At 44.8% G+C, this 20,060-nt stretch overlaps 1 protein-coding gene across 1 annotated transcript in view; it reads right to left on the bottom strand.

The window, feature by feature from the left end:
* The window catches only part of CDH19 (cadherin 19), a 1,180,733-nt gene extending 1,162,089 nt beyond the window's left edge, over nt 1-18,644 (bottom strand). Inside the window, exon 1 of the mRNA XM_078687509.1 lies at nt 18,498-18,644. The gene's annotated coding sequence lies outside the window, so the exon portion shown is untranslated. The remainder of the gene's footprint in view (nt 1-18,497) is intronic.
* Nucleotides 18,645-20,060: the final 1,416 nt, after the last annotated feature.

A 20,060-nucleotide genomic window follows, 5' to 3' on the forward strand; every position in this document is an offset into this window, starting at 1 on the left:
TTTGTGACAAAGAGGGAAAGTGGTAGTAAAAGGAAGGAGGGGGGAATTTAAAGGGAGCGACAGGAGAGGGAATGGAGGGGTGAAAGGCAAATGGTGTACACGGTTTAAGGAGGATGGATTTGTTGCAAACTACAGTGGGAAGGAGGGGAGCCCGCAGAAGAGTTGGATGAGAGAAGAAATATGTCAAACAGCACAAAATGAAGGAGTCCAGAGTGGAGTGGTAAAGGAGAATAGAAAGGGAGAGTGGGCAGGGGAGGGGGCGGAGCGGGGAGAGGGAACAGACGGAGCGAAGGCAGATAAGGGGAGGGGGGAGGAGAAATGCGACACGGCGGGCAGGGGAGGGGGCGGAGCGGGGAGAGGGAACAGACGGAGGGAAGGCAGATAAGGGGAGGGGGGAGGAGAAATGCGACACGGCGGGCAGGGGAGGGGGCGGAGCGGGGGCCTACGTGTGTGATTAAAAAAAGATCAGAATAAACCATGTTTGTGGGCTGGGTCTGCATGGCGATGTTGAAAGCTTAATTTGCTGTGTTTAATTTGGGGTTGAAAGCAATGTGGGAAAGAGGAGAGGAAGTGAGCAGGCAGACACAGAAGCCAAACAGTCTGTGTAGCTGCCTTTAAAAGAGTGGCGGAAATGTCAGGGGGTCTCGAGGAGCCCCTGCAGGATGAGGTAAAGGTGTTTATCAAAGAGGCATTGAAAGGGTTAGCTCACCCCAGTAGGCAGTTGTATGTCCTTGAGAGACATCTCAAAGGCATGTGCGGGCAGACCTGGACTCTGTGAGGGCTCATGGAAGGGCTGGATGTTTACACCAAGAGGCTCACTGAGGTCATCAAAGTGTTGCCGCCAAAGTGATTGCGGGCGCTTAATGAGATGTATACCTCTCGGGTGGCCTTTGGTGGAGGGGGCTGGTCTGTACTCCTGCAGTCTGACTGGCGAGCGGCAGAAAGAAAATACTGCTTTTGTATGCGTTCGTTTGGAACGGCTTGGCTTCCATGTTAATTTGTAGTGGGTAAGGCAGTGGCACTCGGAGCCCTGACTGGCTATATTGTGTGCATTTGGGTGGGCCTGCGCCGGTTACCAGTCTTTGCACTGGTGGGGACGAGCTGCTCCTTTGACTGGTTTTCGAAGCACTTGTTCACAAGTGGGACTGTCGAACCTAATGTTTAGTACGTTTCGCAGTTGGTGTGCTTATAGGACGATATTCCTCAAGAAGACCTGGACATATGGAGGCTAAGAAGTGACGCAAGAGACTGCATGTTTTGCAGTCCCGTCAGCAAGATAACGCAGTCACAGATCCTGGGTCAAAAATAATACTTATGTTTTCGCTTGTAATATTGTATGCAGCGTTTTTTTTGTTTTTTTACATACTAGCAAGTTGTTACTCTTCAAGAAACTGAGGATGCAAATGACTAAATACAAATATAAACAAGGCAGGCGGCTGGGGGGAGGAGAAATGCGACGCGACCAGGCAGGGGAGGGGGCGGAGCGGGGCTGTGGGAGGAGTGCGGGAACAGACGGCGAGGGGAGGAGAGTAGGAGGAGGAGAGTAGGGGAGGCACGGCCTAGCGGCCGTGCAATCAAGAAGTGAGGGGGCGGGAGAGTAGGCAAGGCAGGCGGCTGGGGGCATGTGCACGCGCTTTTAAGCTCAATGCGCATGCGCATTGAGCTAAAAAGTCACGGGCACGGCAAGGAATCGCCACGATTCCTTGCAAGTTGGACAAAGAGTGGATAAGCCCCCATAGTCTCGCTTGCTCGATGCGCATGCGCATCGACAGGCGAGACCTAAAACACTGCCAAAGTGAAAGCCTGTATGAAAGCACCAAAGAAAGCTTGTCAGAAGATGGATGGCTCGCCCTGGGTGTGCATACAGATTAGCGACTCAAAATTCAACATGCCTACACGACATTATGATGATATAATATATTTGATAACACGTCTATTCATACTCATAGCCGAAGTGGGAGGCAGCCTATAAAAGAAATGATGAATATGACTGAAAGCGTATTTTCTACTTCTTTCTCCTTCAGTGTTTATGCAGATTCCCCTGATGTTTCCCATAATACATCAGCGTCAAAGTCTTCAGAATAGTAAACATTCACTGAAAATAAATAAATCATCAAAGAAGCAGGCTGAAAACCTACCAAACACGGTACGCGTGCCAGTGAATGCCTCTGAGGGTTTCTGCATTGCAGTTCAACAATGAGGGCCTTATAGTGGGTTTTTTTCCGCAAACACGATTATGCAAATGCGCAATTGAAATGGCTGACAAGGAAACAGTTCAGCCGCATTCCGTATAAAATATCAACGCCTCCCTTTCTATGAACTTGCAAATGTCTCGAATTCCAGCCTCACAGAGGGTGATAATTGCATAATTGCAGGTCGAGACTCCTTGCGCGCGACAAGTCTCCTGTTTCAAAGCTCGGCACAGTTCGGCGGTTCCCACGCCTTCCACTCAGTGTGTGCATGCAAGCAAGAATGTACGACTGTATAAAGGCAGTTATATTTTACTTAAAATACTATTGTTTACATAATTACATTTTGGTAAATGCACCTTCATTTTTAAGGTCAGTTATTATACATTCTTGATACAATTATGTAATTACATGTAACTATTTTAAGGTTGATTTAGAATGATAGATTGGGACTCCACAGACTCTTTAGAGAGAGGACCACCATTTTTGGGAAAACGAATAAACACACTTTCGAAATGCAGTTCTAACCAAAAACAAATCCCTTTTCTTTTGTTAGTTGTCAGGAAGACTGCCAGAGAAATATAGCTGCCTAGGCAACAGGTACAATAAGCAACGTATGATTCTGTTGCAGAGCTACAAAGGAAACAGGAGTACAGAGTTGTTTTTAGTTTGGAGATAACAAAAGTTGTCACTAGCCACAAGATCACATACTAACATGTCTTTGACTAAGCTTAGAGTCCATGTATGCGAGGGAGGTCCAGCTTACATCAAAAAGGATTGACTTCATTACAGATTTTAAGGATGCTCACACACGAGATGTATGCGTACAATAGGTCTAAATGGAGCTCATTTGCATAGTTATCAGTTATCCTTACAATCCAGAATGCGTCCATGCACCCTCTTCCCTTCAACCAATGCAGGACACCCCTGTGGTATGCAACGAACAGTCATGTCAAGAATGAGCCACACAACTGTGTTAAAGAACAGATCTGCTAAAGGTGGGGTAGAGAGAGTAAAAGCGTGGATTGCAGAAATATTTTGGTTAGTTTGGTCACACACTGAGAAGCAAGCTGATCCAAGCCTCCATTACTGCATCTTGATAAATGTAGTGAAAAGCAAGACATCTACTTCATAGTATTTCTTGAAAGCCTAGAACACATCTAGAGACATGTACTTCAAGGATGTCGATTCACCAAAATGCCAGGGATAGTAGAAGTGACATTACACACTCTTGACCTTAATGACATCAGAGGAAGTGGCATCATTTTGACCTTTGGCCACAATCTTTCTAGAAAATGATGTAACAGGAACTTAACCCTGATGAGACCATAATACTTGGCATTGATAAAGTTCCATAATAAATGCATGATTAATATAATAGCACAATACAGACAAATGCCTATTTTAGATACACTTGTATTTAGTTGCTGAAGTGATATGCAGGGGTACCATTACTTGTTTCTCTTAGTATTACTTGAAAAATTATGTGTACGTTTTAAGACTATATAGTGGCACGAAACACACAACAGCACTGGGGACCAATTTTTTTACCACAAACTTTCACAATTTATTAGTCCCACTAAAGTATACTAGAATAACACACAAGCGACGCGCCCTCAAGAGTCACCCACCGCCTCGCAATCCCAAACACGACCGGCCACACCAACCCCCACACCTCCAGGAATATGCCACACATACTGCATGAGCGTCATGAGCGACCGCACCCCGCGGCCCCCTAACACCCGAACACATACCAACCACGCCCGCCACATGCTTACGCCAGGCGACCAAGGAGCACTGCCACTGTGCTCCGATCAGAAGACCCAGACCCCTCCCTCCCGCCTTTCCCGACCTTTCTCCCTCATCCCATGTTATTCAGTTCACCCCTCAGTTCCTGGGTAGGTTAGGAAGCTCGACTTAGACAGGGTGCTACCCTTGCATATGGCTCACTGGCCAAACCCACAGATAACGATGCCACGATACCACTTGTCATCACGGATCAAACCCACTCAATCGGCGCCTCCAGCACCACCTCCATAGTGACCGTCATATCACGAGTTCACCCCCTCACTGATACCGTTTGACAGATTTACATGAACGGGACGGTTCCCCCCTGGGGGGTACACACACTCTGGTGGGAGGCCGTGTGGTACGCGCTACTGAGCGCGCGGATAATGGCGATCGACAGACGACAGACCCCGAACTGAGAAGAACCGCAAAGTGACTATTTCTAAAACTGTATTTTTTTATGATCCCATTTTGCAATGCTCTTCTACCTTTCTGATTATCGTCATATTGTTTATGTAATGCAACCTAAAACCCAATAAACAAATTTAAACAAAAAAAAAAAGTATACTAGAATAAGAAATGTGCTGATAAATCATAGGGAGATGGAAAATAATGGATTTGAATTAATAAAAAATAGTACTTATGTCCACATGTATTCTTTGATGACGCCCATATGGTAAGTATAAACTATATTATTGGCTTAAATTATATCTTACTGTTAGTACCTTTTCATGTAAGACTATATCACTCATGTTAAACACAAATGTGAAAATTTTTCAGCAATTTGTTTAAAAATGTTTGTTTCTAGTTCGTTTTTATTTAATTAGAACAATGAACATTGCACTGCTGAATTTATTAGTTTTACAAAACCTAACATGTAATGTCCCAGTCTCAGTCCAATTGGCTGCTACGGATAGTAAACAGTGCTCATCAAGTTACTATTTACCTTCTATTCTTGGAGGGGGCGCTGCTTATTTTGAAAATGGTGGGATGTAATAGTTGTCCTGAATTGTAGCACGTGAGCCTTTCACCTTTTCGGGAAAGATCTGTCGTGCCTCTCCTTAAGGAAAGTTGAAGAAATGGGACGAAATAGTGAATTTTACATTTGCTAAATAGCCACAGGCTCTGAACAAGCATTTGCAAAGCAATAGGTCTCGCATTTACACAAGACCTATTGCATTGCAAATGGTTGGCATCACGGCAAACGGGAGGGAGAGCGGGCAGGGGACATAAGGCACGGACAACAGGAGGGCGGGCTAGTGGGAGGAGAAGGCACAGACAGCGTGAGGGCGGGTGGGGGAGAAGGCACGGACAACGGGAGTTAGGGCGGGGTAAAAAGGCATGTCAACTGGAGGGATTGGGGGAGTTAAGAAGGCACCAAAGCATGACGTGCCTGCAGTGGAGAACCTCATTAAAGAAAATAGTGCTCACAGTCTAAATAGCACGTACTGTGTAACAACCGAAGTAAAGGGGCCAGCCGCCATGGGAGGTGACACATGAAGAGGAGGCGGTACTAAGGAGAGACTAACAAGCCTATTGATAAATCAGAAGCCAGCATTTACTACGGACAATGACACAAGCCAATTGCAAATATGGGCGGAGACTGGGCGGGCATGCGCATTGGCTCTAGGCTCGACCTAAAAAGCATGTATTAAATATATGTCTTTTTATAGTGTGCCATGCCAATGTAACCCGACTCTCCCCATGTGTTGATGCCATTTTTCCAGAATTTGCTAGGTATTCGCCTATATGTGAACAATTACCTCAATTGTGCCAGGTCCAGCATATTGTAATGGGTGCTCTCCATATGCCTTGTGGAGCCCCCTGGTCCAAAAATGACATACAATATTCCACTGCCAGAATGTTGCCCTTCCTTCTATTCATAAACCATGAGTGCCATGCAGTGCTTTAAATGGAAAAAATAGGTGCAGGTACTCATTAAATTGAGCTAGGGGTGTGGCAGTGGGCGGGGTTAGAGGCGGGGTGAGACAGGATGATACAAAAACATTTCTGTTGAGTATTAATTTTGTCCTTGATAGTTGCCTAAAACGTTTCATATGCGCAGAGAAGGGCATTTACACCAGTTGCAGGACATACCAAAGCATGTGAGAAATGTATGAAAAAAAAACAAAATGTGCTAATTCATTACGCAAAATAAAGGTCACACACCTCATGTTAATATTTCCTTGTTTCACAATATTTGCAGCTTCTTAATGTCATACTGTTCCTACTTACATACATTTGGCGCAATCCTTTTATATTCAAGAGTGCACACACATACACACAAAGTAAGTATTCCATGCATTTCTTTTCAAATACCTCCTGAGTTTCCCAATTCTCTTCCGCTCTGATTTCATTTCTCTCTCTCACACAAACATGCAGACAAACACTCTATCAGTCTTCACATCTTTAACCTCTCGATCCCTCCCCCTCACTTCTCTCCCATTTGTATCTAACTCCGTCCCACTCTCTTTACCCCACTTATATTCCATCATTCTCTACCATCACTCTCTCTGTTTCTCCGAGCCTCTCTTACTCTCCATAGCTGCCTCAATAGCTTCCCCTCTAAACGCTTGTCTGCTTCTTCTATCTCTGCCCATTCACTCTTCACCTTCTCTGACCCCATTATCCGTCCTCTCCCCTCAGCAGAAGGCCCCACGATCGGTAAGCTTTCAGTGGCAGACAGTGAGCACTGGTGGGTCTTGAACATGTGCAGAGTCCAGCAGGGTAGCGGTTAGGGGCAGAACAATACTGGCCTCTGATGGGAAGGTCAGTAGACCGCCTCTCACCTCACCTGGGTATGAGGGAGTCCGCCTAGGTGATCCTCACCACCTCATCCCTGCCCATTAGGCACTCAATGTCGCAGCAGGCGTGCGGTGTGGGGGTTGATTTGCAGGGCAAGTGAGTCAGGGGAAAGACAGTCAGACCCCAGTGAGAGGCCAAGGGGTGAAAATAGCCTTGTCACCTGGGTTCTTAAGTGGCCACTCGTGAGCAGGCTCCTCCCTACCCATTCAGTCTGCACCGATCACTGTGCTGCGCCCCAGATAGAAAATATCACATACACTATCTAACAAGATGTCCCAGCATGGAGGCTCAGCAGGGGGCTGTTGACGACAATGAGAGCTTTCATCTGGGTGGGGAGGGAGCAGAGGCCCAATTGCCGCAGCAGCAGGCCTCCACCAGGCCGTTCAGTCGCCATCGTGCTTTTTGCCACAGCTGAATGACACAGACAAATGGCAAAACGGCAAACATGCTGCTGAAAACAGGAACACAGCTGGCCCTCGCGACCGGCCCAGTGCCCACTTTAGCAATTTGACCCTGAGTACCAGTACTCGGCAGTGGAGAAGGGCCGGTACTCAGCTTGGTAAAAATAAGAAGTGCCGGTACAGTACCGGGGAGTACCGGCCCATTTAAAGCCCTGGTGACATGTGAAAGATTATCTCAGGATCAGCATTTTGTCATGTCTGTCCCACTCCTATATAACATAGTTGTGCTCCCTATGCCAAGAATTTCCTTTTTTTTGTCGGCACCAGCATTTTTCTATGGGTGCCGCCTATGCCCAGAATTTCCTCAAAAATTGTCAGCACCAGCAGTTGTCTGCAGGTGCTCCTATCCAAAAATCCTATTCTGTATGCAAGTGCCAACATTTTGTCCCATATGGCAAGTATAAACTCTTGTGCACCCGCATTGGCAAGCATTTTGTCACAGGTGCCTGTCATGTGGAGAACTGTCTTCAATATGCCAATTCTAGAATGTTGCCTTTGGTGCCTCTTTAAAGCAAGAATTGTCTTCAGTGTGCAATGTTCAAATGCACACTTCTAAGCATAGCACAGCATTCTCACTCATACTCACTTACATTCACTCATTTACATTCATACTGTCACTTCTTCATTGTTACTCACTTGCACGTGCTCATTCATTCTCATTTACAATTATGCTCGCACACTGCCACTCTCATTCTTTCTTTCTCACACTTCCTCTTACTCATACTCAGTCAATATCAACCAAATACTCTCACTATTTTGCAGTCACTCTTTCACTCAGTTATTCTCGCTCCGACTCACTTGAGCTCACGGACACTTAGGGGCGTATATGCTAAAAAAATAAAAATAGATCCATGCAGCCCAGCAATCAAAAGTTGCTACATTGTGTTGCAGTAGAGAAAGGGGCATTGCAGAATCATAACTACTAATATATGGCACTACTTCTCTCTTTCCCAGCACAGGTACACAAACAACAGCGTACTACCACACGTATTCCTTTGCACCATGGTGCAAATATGTGCGTATGATATGTAGCATAGGTTTCAGTACAAAATACTATGCCTGGACAAACTTTAATACTTTTCATACATTGCAGGTGTGTTTGTATAGTGCAGAACAAATACAACCTGTAAAAAGCAAGAAGAAATTAAAACATTTCTCCAACATAACGCCTGCCTGAAGAATTTGTTATTTTTTGGTGCAAAGCCCTTTCTAATATTTTTGTAGATAGGGCTTTACATCAAAACATCTTAAATACTCATATAACACTCAAGGCAAGCCTCATGATGCAAAGTAGCATAAAGCAGCTCAAAGCATTATTTGCATTACTTTATAGCTACTTTCCAAGCGAAAAATGCTTTGCGCTGTACAGTAAATAGTTTATCAATAAGTTGCACCAGCTTGCATCACTTTTTGTGTCTTTGCACCGGAACAAAGTCTTGATAAATATCCCCTCAATCTGAGTCATTCTCAGTCATTCTCAGTACTTGTCACTCACTCCTTCTCATTTTCTTGTGCACACAGACACATGTTCATACATAAAAACACACACACATACATGCACCCACTCTCACCACATCCACCCAACATACATTTAAAAGCCTACTCTTTACATTACCACAACTACCAGAGAATGATCTGTTCCAGCTCTATTTTTTATTACACTAATAATGAGTTAAATACAATTGTTCGCTATTAACTTAATAACAAATGAGCCGAAAAGCAGGGTAGGTGTAACAGCACTGACCCCAATGTTTTGGTACTGGTTTTGCCACCTTTGAGGCCAGGGTCCTAAAAGCCGTGCCAGGGGTCGCACAAGGCAGCACAGAAGTCGCAAATGCATCACCTAAATGATCTCCATGGTGTACTTGTTAGATTAGAGCAGTCTCTGTGTGAAGGAATATGAATTGCTGATTCAGTTCTTGTGGAGAAGTACCTGACAGTGTGCAGGAGCAGACCACCGGCTCGGACAACGATCATCATCTTCAGTGGCGGCTTGCCAAGGGAGTGCTGCAGGGTGGTGGGTTGGGGCGGGGTGGGGGAGGGGCAAGGTAGGGGGGTAGTGGAGTCCGACATACGACAGACAGGAGTAAGTTAAGTAATTAAATAAATAAAACAATTTACCTTTTGCGGTCTGCTTTGCCAACTCTGCGATGCAGGGCGCGTAAGGTAAATTGTTTTATTTATTTAATTACTTACGTTACTCCTGTCCATCGTATGTCAGACTCCACTACTCCCCAGCTTTCCCCTCACCTGCCCCGCCTCACTGCCCCACAGCACTCCCTTGGCGAGCCGACACTGATCATCTTCGGTAATGAGTGGGGATCGTATCAATTATCAATGAGTTAGTTTGACACACTGACTGAGAAGCATGGTGGGTGCTCCTGAATGGACCTTGAAAACATAGTGACAAGAAGCCTATTTGTTCTCAGTATTCAAAGGGTTTGCTGAATGGTTCAAGCACAGCCAGTGGTGAACCTCTCTTGAGGCATGGGGATTTTATAATCTTTAAACTCATCAAAAAGTTGCAATCTCTGTGGGTTGACCATAAATATTCATGCCCTAATAAAATTTAAAACTGAGAGGTCGATTAGGATGGCGGACGGACAAAGTCTGTCCGCCATCCTGTCTGGGGCAGGGACCGTCCGCCAGAAGGGCGGAGGTACCGTGCCCCGAATTAGGATGCACCCGCCACAGTGGCGGGTGCATCCCGCATTTTTAACATTGCGGCCGACGGTGCTGAAAGCACCGTCCGCCGCAATGTCAATAATGCATATTGTGCGTTTCACAGCACAACATGACAGGCACCGCGTGGTGCCTGCCATGTTGTACTGTGAAACGCAGGGGGGTACCATAGGTACCCCCCATGTGCACCCCCCACCCCCCTTCACCCTGGGGGCCCGCAACGGGCCCCCAAAGCAAAGCCCGTATGACTTTCCGTGGTGGCAGGCATCTGCATCCGGCCATCGTAATATGGCTGGCGGTGTCTGGAAGACACCGCCAGCCATATGAACCCTTTTCGGCCCCGGCCGAAAGGCGACCGGGGCGGAAAAGAGGCGGACGGTGTTTCTGTCCGCCGCGGTCTCCCCGCCATTGTAATATGGCGGGGGGAAATTGGTGGCGGACGGGCACAGATGGCGGACAGATCGCCACCGCCTGCATGGCGGTGGTGATCCGTCCGCCATCCTAATCGGCCCCTATGGGTTTAAACTTGGCGGATGGGATACTCCGTCACAAATGTGACGGATATCCCGTCCGCCGTATAACAAGTGTCATAGGACATAATGTTAGTCATTTGGCGGGCGGGATATCCATCAAATTTGTGATGGAGTAACTCTATCCACCAAGATCGTAATCAGAACCTATGTTTCTGTGAGGGGCACATGAACCTACAAATCTATGATTCTGCTTAGTGCAAGCGTCAATCTTCTAAATAAACATTTAAACAGTCCCCATATCATAGATTACAGCAAATTGACACAATCAAAAAGAAAATAAATAATATTGCATGAGCCTTCGAGTAAACTGGCAAATTTATTTAAGCACATCAATGTGAACCTCTCATCATCACCTCAGGAGTTGCGTAATATTCAGGATAACTCGCTATTTATGAAACAGTTGAAGACTTTTCATTTTATTCAAGCCACTTAATTTTGATGTTCTGCTGTTATGTCCACCAACAGCGCTGGGACACTCTTGAGTATCCGTGTGCGATATAAATGTATTGTAAAATAACATAACATTACATCTGATTCTTAAGCCAATCACTCTCCAGTCAGTCATGATCTCTTATTTTTGAGTCAACTCCCTCTGTTTCACACTGGGACCTCTCACTAAAGTGCTTTTTGCATCACATTTCTTCTGTCTTCACATCTTACTGCTCTTTTAGATGATGTTACACATTTCTCATGGAGCACAGCTCTTAACATTTTTTCGATTTTTGGCATAATCTTCATGTGCAGATTATCAGTTTTTTTGTGTTTTAGTATATAAAAGTATGTGTTTGATGCATTATAGGGGACGTGTATTCACAATCACTTTTTCAATGTATTTCCTTCCATTTTATGTCTCTCCTATGTCCTGGTCAGAGTTGTCACATCCAAATGAGTTTATCTTCTATATCTGTCTCAGAGAGTTCTCTGACGTAGTGTCCCTGCCCCAGAGTTACTGTTTCCATTCTCACTGTGTGATCGGGTGACTGAGAGTTCCATGACCCAACTGCAATGTGGCTGGTGTGGTTGAGGTCACATGCAAAATATTCTTTTTGACTCCGCTTGCAAAATCTAGGGGAGCTATGACCACCTCAAGAAAGTTAATCAAGGCCAGCTGCAGTTGCACAAAATGCAATGACAGATTTCAGGTTGTGCTACCTGAGCCTTGTTGAAAGGACCACCCACTCTCACCATAAAATGGTCTGCAGTGGCAGTGTCTGAGGCAATTGATACTGACCTCAATGAATGAGTGCTGCTTTGCCTCTGGTGGTACTAGCATTGTGGAGTGGGGAGAGCGTGACAGAGGAGGATAGGCTATGGTAGCTTCGCTCTCATTGGTTATTCAATGTCACTCAGCAGCCCTCGGTGCAAAACATCCCTGTAATTCACTGTTACCCATCTATAATTCTATATATTGAATCTGTGTTTCACTCTACCTCTGGCTTTATTTAGTGATCTGAAAACATTTGGAATGTTCAGAAACAGGCTCAATTTATGGTAGTGTGATGGTGTGTTCTAAAAAAATGGAATTGAAATGAGTGCCCAACAAAATGGGCATTATGTGATTCGTTATGATGAGCCCAGGTCCTCCCTCATCACTAGATGATGCTCAGGGTTACCATTTATCAATAGAATTAGGTCACTAGTCATCAAATCTCTGTTTTTCCACGTTCCCTAAATATATTGGTAATACACACAGTTCAAAAATATGAGCCGTCCCTTGCCACAGTGGTATTTTCTAGGGGTGGGCGGATTGTTTCATTTCGCCCATGGAATAGGATACATTTTAGGCCACTTCGCATTACTTTTTAGAGTTCAGGACAAATTGCACCAATCGCCACTTGGCACAATTTTTCTCCCACAAGGCTCCATCTTGTGAGTGAGTTTGGCATCCACTAACATGATTTTCTAATATGGGGGATCGCCGGCGTCGCTAGCATTATATAACATGAGGTGCCCCCACCATGAAAATTGCATGGAGAGGGCCCTTTCAGACTTAGTCAAGAGCTCCAAGGCCAGGGTACTCTGTGGAGGGGGGCCCCTGGAGCTCATGGCCCCCATGCACCGCGGGGGCTGCGGTGGACTTTGTTATGCCACTGACTGGCATTCTCCAGAGGGCTACCGTTTGTAGATTTGCTGCAGATTGAGTTGATTTTCGACTTGAGCAGGAGAAAAAGCAACTTTAATGAGCAGGCACTCTTATGCAATGTATGGTGCCAATCACACTGATTTTTAGTGCCGCTTGTGCTACCTGCGCTAAATTGTCACGCAAGCGGCGTGAGCTTCATATTTTCTGCCCATTGGCGGAATTCCATGGAATCTCGCTGAGTTTTTCTGTACCTCTGCATAATTCCACGGAATTAAACTCCGTAAATTCTGTCCATCCCTAGTATTTCCTGGAAAGTGGAATCCCTGAGTCCTGCTATCAAAACCACCCCACCCAAGTCATTGTCCAGAGGGCAAGGTAGATACTGTGGAATGAGGAAGCAGGATTTTAACTCTGTGAAGAGGAAATTATGTCAGCTGCCCTATAACCCTAAGAAAATGAAGAATGACAGAGTAAAATTTAACAATAGATCTGTTGGCATAAATATATTTTACAATATGAGGTAAAGAGAAACGTTTGAGATGCAAACTTAGAGCAACCCTCGAACTTTTTTTGATTTCTGGGGTGCATCTTTTCTCTTTTGGTTGACTCAATCCAAGTGAAATAAATGTACAGACACATACATTAACACATCAGGCCAACCTGGAGCTATTTATAAAATGGTATTTCTGAAAAATATAATTAGTTACATAGAATACATAGCGCCCAGGGTTGAGTTTACAACGATAAATACTCTCCAGCTTACTGTAACGTTTGTGAAAATCTACTGCAACGCTACCAAGTACTCAGATTCACAAAACCCACCCACTTTCAGAAAGTCTTAGTAACAACAGATCCTCAGGTATACCTAGTAGCTGTCTTGAAGGGAACCAATAGTAAGCTGTCTTGAAAGTCTGATGCATTAAGCAAAATATGTATGAAAGTACTGCACAGGGTATTAAAACTAGAAAATGATTATATCCATGCCAGTGAAATCAAATGTGATCCAGTAACTTATTTGGACTACGTGCTGTAATATCATTAACATCTCGCACAGGTAAGAGCAATGGGGCGGGGCGAGGTGGGGAGTGGTGGAAGTCGACAGATGACGGGATAAGTCACATGAAATAAATAAAACCACTTCCCTTGCACCAGTGCACCAAATACTAAGGCTGCGTAGTTCTAAATCCACCCCAGTCCTCTTAAATCCACTGCCAGACTCTCCCTACCCCTTTGTCTCTCTTTTGTGTGTCTGTTTTCACTTGTTGAAGGATTTTCTTTCTTTCTCTTCCTCCTTCTTTCCCCTTTGTGTGTTTATCCTTCTATTGCTTTCGGGAAATGACTGATGAGGAAAAATAAGTGCTGACCCCCACCAGCAACCACCGGCACAAATTAAGCACTATAGTTTATTGGATGTCAAGACATCCTATTTTGTTTAATAAGTGTGCCTGCCTCTGTGGTATCTACCTCTTCAGTATATAAGTAGTGATTGCGTATATATAAAGGTTTCATGATCACTTGTAATGTAAAACCTGCTGTCTCAGGTAAGAAAGGTAGAAGATAGAACTCGGAATTGATGTTCAAGGTTAATTTCGAACTGTGTAATGTACTCTCAAAATGTATACCTCATTACCTTTGATACATTCGGTTATATTCTATAAACAAATAGCCTGTGTTCTTCCCAGGATTCCTACAACATATTATTCACAAGAAACTGTCTCATTGTGAGACATGTTGCGCTCCCAGAAGCATCCTGTGGATGAGAATTACGTGAAATTGCACAATGAAAGATGCCTTCAAATACCTCATGGACCTAGAGGAAATTCCTCCATCAATACATTTTGAGGTTCTTTTCTACATATGGGATCTGACTGTTCGGTTCAGAACCCATTCCCCCTAAGCCATCATAGTGCTTACTTACAAAAAAAAAAAGACTATGAAATATGACTATGAATACAGTAAAACCATAATGTGCTTAATTTGTGCTGGTGGTTTCTGGTGCTCAGCACTGGCACTTAATTGTCCGCACCGGCTATAGTTACAGTACAGGTGTCATGTTTGCACTGCCATTAGCAGCGCTGTCAGGGTATGGGTGGTGGCGGCTTCAGTGATCTTCTGTAAATTGGCCCAAGCACTTAATTTTTTTCAAATTAAGCACTGTAATTTGCAATGACGTAAATGCTTCAATGAACTACTCCCTCCAGCATGCTGCTCTAATACATTACCCATCTCTATACTGTGTCCTGTACGAAGGGAAATGATGACACTATGCACATTATGAGAACATATTAATGAAAAGTATTCTATGGTATACATGATGACGTGTCTATGGACAGATAAACACACTCACAATTATGGAACTGATTCCGACACCCCACATTTATTGCATATAAATTGCATTTATATAGTGCCTACTACACCTGACGAGGCATTGACACATCCAGTACTAACTTATAGACAGGGCCACTGGATTTATGAGATTGCATGACTGTGGTGTTTTTCGTATGATTATGGATTTGCTGCAAAATCTATCATCAACTGCATAATTTGCAGGTTTTAAAAATAAATTGTTTCTAGGTCAAAAAGGCTCAAAAGTTACTAAAACCACATCAACACATGTAACCGCGCAGTGGAATGTACTTTGTCCAGGTTGACTGGTCACCTTTCCGTTACTATATTTAGGTTTTAAAGTAGTACCAACTGGTGCATCTTGTGTCCGACAGTGCTAACAGTGGTGGATGGTAATGTTAGGAGTGAGGGGGCGGATGGGACACACACACGCATACACACTCACAGCCATGCATTCCCACGAGCACGCGCACACTCAAACACATCAATTCACAACACTCATTACCAAAGATTCATACATACATGCCCTCATGCTCCCAACATTATTATTTTTTTTTAAACACTCACACTTACATGCAGCTCTGCCGCGGAGGTGCCAGGAGGCGTGGGACTGCTGCATTCCATTATTGGCTAACCTAAGGTCAACCAATGAGGGAAGGCAGAAGTTCCACCTTCATCACAGAGTTGGACGGGGTCAGTGAGACTGCTGACCCCACCCCACTCTGTGACGAAGTATCACTGATTGACACTCGACCCTGGGCGCTTCAGGGCTTAAAACTGAAGCCCCCAGGTGGGAGGCAATCAGTGATGTTACCCCTCATCAGTGACGTAACACAGGCCCTCGCAGCCCCCACGGTGCGTGGGGGCCCTTGAGCTGCAGGGGGGCCCTTCAGCACAGTACTATGGCCTGAGAGCACCAGATTAAATCCCGAGCGGGGGCCCCTCCATGTAATTTACAGGGGGGGGCATAACATTTGTTACGCCACTGCCCCTTGCCACTGAGAGGAGGGCCTCAGGGCCATTTGCTGAGCTGAGCCAGTCACGCCCACAGGAGCTGTAACTTCCTCAGCCCAGCAAAATTCAGCTCAGGCAGCCAGAGCTAAATGCGCATGTCTGGCTCCTGGCTGCCTGACATGAAAATGGACAGTGTCTGTTAGGCTGACCTTTGTTCAGCCTGACAGACACTGTTCCCGAGGGGCAAAGAATTGAGGGGACATGGCCCCTCAGCCCCATGGACCGGCCACGGCTCAGTGTTAACAAGTGTAAAAATTACTAAATAATCAAGTAATATTATCTCCAAATGTGCCGCATTAGGCCACATAATTTGCCTTTTCTTTCCGCATAATTTGGTCCTCCCTGTTGCATAATACTGGTGCCCTGCTTACAGAGAGGTCTCATAAGTCCTCACACTGTCACACATTGGTCAGATATTACATTAAATTATCTTCGAGCTGCAATGCATTGTGGAGATTTCACATCACTCCCCTGCTTTATATACACAGGATGCCTAGACACTCAATATAAGAACACTGGAATACTATGTCAAATAGAATGAAACCAGTTTTGGAGTTAAAACACATTGCACCAATACGGCTTACGCGCCAAGCTCTATTAAAACGGGTGCAGTGTGTTCCTCCTCATTTTAATTTTTTCAGTGATGCAAAACATTATATTTTGACGGCCATTTAATTTAGGTAGTGTTTTCGAATATGTTGGTATGTCAAAGTTAACAACATGGTTTGAATGAAAAATTCATCGTTATTTCGCATACTGCTGTGACTAGGGTGCTCAGGTGGCATGCACAGCATGGGAGGTGGCGAGGTGCAGTGAATAGCCCCCACAGCACCCTCCCACAGAGCTGCACCCCTTGCCCCCAAGGTCTACCCCACTGCCTTCTCCGACCGCGCTGCCAGACTGGGCGCCAATTAGTGTGGTTTGTGATGTGGACACCTGCCACGTTGGTGCTGTCAGAGGCTTGTGGCCTATTTCAGACATGTCACTGAGCGGCTTCAGGTCGCAGCGACTGTCAGTCACAGTCATCCGGCAAGGCCTTGACTGGGTCACAGATACAGCCAGGCGAGCTCGTGCAGGCGCCAGGGGCTGCCAAGTGTCATCCATAATAGGCGCACCTGCATTTTATTTCCAGCTAACTTTCATTTCTTCAGAGCTGCCGTGGCAAGTACAGTGCACGCAGTACCCTCAGAAAACGCAGTGACACGCGTGGATGTCTCGTTTGTTGGAAAAGCTCTAGAGAGGACACCTTAAAGTTATCAGATTGTCTTTAAACATATTCTGTAAGCCCACAATAAGTAGGTTTTATCTGACTGTACACTGTCCTCGAGTGGACCACTGATTTGCAATGATCCTTTTCGAATTAAACCACATGAATTTAAAATCTGCATTTTTTTCAACTGTAGAATTGCTTAAAGCGCGTAGGTCATGTACTGACAATGGTTATGCATTGCATTGTATGCATTTGTTTTTTGTTTACCTTTGAATGTAATGGTACAAACTCACACACCATTGGATAAGGAACACTCACAGGAACAGCTCATGACAAATATCATTAGAAAGAAACCTGCTTAGAAAGTATATAATGTATAAGCCAGCGACTGGCGTCTGTCTTTTCGAGCACGTCATTTCGGAAACTTCTCACTGTGTTTCCTAGCGTTGACACTGTCAGACACAACGCAGATGATTAAACACCATTCAAATTAATGTATATTTTTTGTGCTGCCCAACTGTTTCTAAATCAATGTGGAAATGTAAGAGGAAATTCATTTGTGAAATCAAAATGAAGAAAATATACCATATGCTCCTAGATCACCGTTCGCCTTCACAAATACAGTATATAATGTTTGCATCAATATGGATTTCAGAACCCCTGTCAGAGTTAGAGTGCGGCGTTAGTTAACGGCAAATACATATTACCACAGCATCCAAACCGCGCAGCTTATTTCCATTATGTATTGCTGCATTGTGCACGTTTATGTTTCGAAAATCGAAGTGCTTGGCACTTGTTTGAAGAACATCAGGGCGCGTGCCATCAGCCCGCACAGCCATGATGTCGTTTTTCATACGGTCTGCGCGCTTCTTTTTAAACCTATCACGAGACCTTGTTGTCCAATAAATAAGAGGGACCCGTTGCAGCGCCCTGCACACAGCAACAGATCGAGATATGATGATTCCTCTGCAAAACTATACACAACTGCGAGTGACCTCCATGCAAAAGCCACGCGCTCTTTCAATTACTTCGGGACTACTGATCACCTCAGAGTACAATGTGGCGAAAATGCATTTTTCAAGAAGCAATTCATAAACTCAACAGATTCGTCATCAAAAAAGCAGTTTACAGAGACCACGCAACTGGTAATTTTTTTCGACAATAAGCTGAATGCAATTCCCAGAGTCAACGAGCAATGTAAAATAGTCAGAAATTATACCTTTTGTAGCCTTGAACACTTCTGAATTCTGAGCTCGCGAGTCTGACATCCTTTTTATATGGTACGCAAGTACCTCTTATAGGCGATACTTTCGCTCTCTACTGCATTAACCCTATTTTTTCCCCAAAAAAAGAACGGAAAATGATATTGAAATATGTAAAACTTACATTGCTCGATACAGCCAGACTCCAGGCAGCCTTGCGTCGACGCGAAGCACACAACTATAAGTTAAACATCCAGGGACAAAGACGGGCTTCTTTTTACCCCGGGCTCCTTGGAAAGTCTCGCAAAGTCTAAGCTTCCTGCCAGCGAAAGACACTTGCACATTTAGAGTTGTGAACCTCACAACATGTCACTGCTGACTTCAAGCTATTTTGGGTGTTCTGAGTAACAAACTGCGAACACAGGGGCTTTTGTCCTCAATATCAGAAGGCCTTCTCTGATGTTCATTCAGAGACCTGAATTAAAATGCAGGCAGCTTCAGCGAGCGAATGTCCGACCGATTTTCTGTTTCCTGTGGGGCGCAAATAAAGTTCGTTTTGGCAGTTACCAGGGTGGCGAAGAAGTAATTTATCTTGTTTGTGCATGAGGGCAAGTGTTTTGCAAAGAGAAAAGGGCATGCCTTCGATTTTGTGATTGTTCAGGGATGCACATGGCCCCGAAAGAGGAGACGAGGAGTGTTATGTAAGAGAGAATAGGCTTGTTAATGCCTAGTTCTGCCCCCGGCAAGCATTTTACCAAACTATTTCTGTTCAGAAATAAAGTAAATTGTGCTGCTATAAAATCGTGTTCAAAGTGAACTATGAGTACTTCAAAACACATTTTATGACATCTCCCATTTTAGTTACCCCATGAAAAATACTTTGCGCAATTAATGTGTAAAAGCTAGTATCCTAGAAACGAGTACACAACAAGTAAAATAGTGCCGCAAATTAAGTCAAGGTAACAAACAATGCAAACTGGTATATATGACAGAACATATCGAGATTGTTTCGATGTAAATGATGAAAGAAACACAAAGCTTGCATCTAAGACTTGACTTGCTTTATGGAGGAATGAAATAGCCATAAATAAACAACGCTGTAAGCAGGGCGCAAGTCCTAAAAAAAGAAGTGGGGGGACGCTGTCACCGAAAGTGACGTCACAACAGGAAGTGATGTCACGAAAGGTGTCGAGCTCCTCGTCCCAGAGAGGCCAAAGAGTGAAGTCCAGCTGTCTTGCAGGAAAATAAGTGGGGGGACGCCGTCCACCCATGTGGTACCCCAACTCGAGCCCTGGCTGTAAGTTAGTCCTTACAAAGATAGATCATGGAACTCGGTTTGTGTGTACGTGAGCCACTTTTAAGTCAGAAATATCGAACGTGTACCTGTGTAAGTATACATGTAAATAAAACAATTGATGGACAGAATGGAGCACAATGTCATATATTCACCCCAGTACAGAGACCTGGGCCTAAATCCAACGTTTTTTTGCTCCCCATGCCATTGCAGTTTGAACCCAGCCATATGCAAATCAGTCTCGACCCTGGGCCCGATGGGACTAGTCCAGCCTGGACGGCCAGGCCAGGTCCTCCCTGGACTGGAAACAAGCATCCTAGGACCACTTGCAGGGTTTCAATTGCTTGCTCACTTTGCAACTGGATTCAAGCTAGCCTGGCTGATATGGGGTGTTACCCGGAAACCGGGTCCAGGGAAGTCCCGACTTGTTAGTTTGGGCTGGACTGTTCCCAT

Source organism: Lissotriton helveticus, chromosome 4_1 (genome assembly GCF_964261635.1).
Source record: "Lissotriton helveticus chromosome 4_1, aLisHel1.1, whole genome shotgun sequence".
Classification (NCBI taxonomy): Eukaryota; Metazoa; Chordata; class Amphibia; order Caudata; family Salamandridae; genus Lissotriton; species Lissotriton helveticus.